Source organism: Trichosurus vulpecula, chromosome 4 (genome assembly GCF_011100635.1).
Source record: "Trichosurus vulpecula isolate mTriVul1 chromosome 4, mTriVul1.pri, whole genome shotgun sequence".
Taxonomy (NCBI): Eukaryota; Metazoa; Chordata; class Mammalia; order Diprotodontia; family Phalangeridae; genus Trichosurus; species Trichosurus vulpecula.
The window spans coordinates 431907728-431909969 of record NC_050576.1 but is presented as its reverse complement, the minus strand read 5'-3'; positions in this window follow the sequence as shown (position 1 = coordinate 431909969).

Sequence of the window (2242 nt, the reverse complement as noted above, 5' to 3'; positions counted from 1 at the left end):
CTAAGGGTCCTCACCCTCAGCCCTCCAAGACACCAGTAGGTAATGGAAAGGAAACAAGCCCCATTTCAACAGCGAGGGAAGCCCTGGCAGGGCCCCCGCCCCCTCGTCCTCCGCCCCCTGCTCTTCCTCCTACCGCTGGTTCTCATCATCTCATCATAAGGCCTGGAAAAAGAAAGAAAAAAAACCCGCCAGTTTCTGGCAGCCTGTGTTCTGCCAAAGAGAGCAGAGGAAAGAGGGGCCTTGAAAGGAGTGGTGACAGAGAGAGGAAGAAACCACAAGGGAAAGCAGGAGCCGCATTTCCTGGGCATGCTGACATGTTCTGACCCCTGTGATGTGTGTGCGTGTGCGTGTGCGTGTGCGTGTGTGTGTGTGTGTGTGTGTGTGTGTGTGTGTGTGTGTGTATATGTGTGTGTATGTGTGAGAGAGAGACAGAGACAGAGACAAAGAGAGACTCAGAGACACAGAGACACAGAGAGACACAGAGACAGAGACAGTGATAGAGAGACACAGAGAGAAGGAGGGAGGGAGAGACAGAGAGAGATCTCAGTTCAAAGGTGGTGTGTCATCGTCGCTTCTCTCCTTTCTGTTTCCTTTCCAAGGCTCTGACTCTGTCAGGGCCTCAGATGGAAGAGGTGATGAGGATGGACACACACACCATGCACAAACACATGCACACACACAGCGTCACACAGACCCATAAACGATCATGCAGAGATCGTGCCACTGACACTCACCTAGACAGACATGTACAATCGGATGACACCTACAAACACACAGATACACAGATTCAATCATACCAGGACATACACACAGACACATAAGCACACACGCATACTCACACAGGCATGCAACCTAGGACACAGATACTAGATGACACAGAGATGCTGGCCTATAGATAGGTCTAGTCAAGGCTTCCTGATACCCATGGACCACCCCAGCCCATCCCCACAGCCCTTGACCCTCCATCCTTCCTCTCAGGGCCTTCTTCTCGGACCCCAGCTCATCTCTGCTGCCCACCTCCCATCTCCACCCCACTAGGCAGGAAACAGTACTTGGGTGGCTAAGACTCAGATTATTGGGAAAGAAAAGGGCAGCTGACCAACCCTACCACTGGAAATAAACTCCTCCAAAACCTATCTACCCCATGTCCCTCCTACCTCAATGTGCAAAAAAATGTCTACAAATTCAGTTTTTAGTCATGGTGGGGGAGGGAGGGATTTCAGGCTGATACTTTGGGGGGAATATTGAAGGACTTGATTTGACATGTTTGTTCTGACCCTGGAGGACTGGAGGAAGGGATGGAGATTCAGAGCAACTGAAATGCAAGATGTGATGTCTCTATGCTCCTGACTCAACCTTAAGAAGAAAGGATTTGGGAAGTTTGTAGGATTAAATGCTTGAAACTGGAAAAGACCTCTTCAGTTCCCTGGTCTGGTTCCCCTCATTTTATAGATAAGGAAACAGAGCCAGAGAGGGGAAGTGACCCACCTGCCCTGAAGCACACAAGAAGTAAGTGACAGAGCAGGGATTAGAATCCAGGCCCACTTGACTCCAAACCCCAAACTTGTTCCCTGCATATGTCAAAAACCTACTACTACTGTCACCCCAAAAAAGTTCACCCCAAAAACCTTAGGAGTGAGCTTCCCAGCTACTCTCTTGCTCTGGAACGAACAGAGGCCAGAGCCTAGAAGAAAGCACAGAAATGGGACTAGATATTCCTATGCTGTTAAAAGGATGGGTCTGCCCAGCTCTAGTACAATAACAGGTAAGAGAATACCTGTGGTTCTAGGATCAGAAAACATTAAGATCCAAAGGGAACCAGGCATCCATCCAGAGACAAAATAGGAGAAGCTGGGTGTCAAGAGACAGGAAGATCACTCAGGTGGCCAAGAGAGAAAATGGGACTCTTGGGGGGATTCAGGCTAGCTCCCACAGCCACAGAATCCTGGGAGTTAGAGTCAGCAGGAACCTCACTACTCGATAGTCTAACCCACACCTGAAGAAGAGTCCTTCTGAGTATCCGTAGTGAGTGGTAATCTAGCCTGAAGACCCCCAACAAAAAGGAGTCCAGCTCCTCCTGACCCAACACCTTCCACTTTAGAGCAGTTGTTAGTGCAGAGAAGACAGTTTCTGAGCAAGCTTTTAGCTCCAAAAGCCCAGGACACAATTGGAGAAAGGAAGGAGTCAATAGCAAAGGTTACACTGTAAGAACAGCTCTTTACCATTTCTTAAGTGTGAAAGA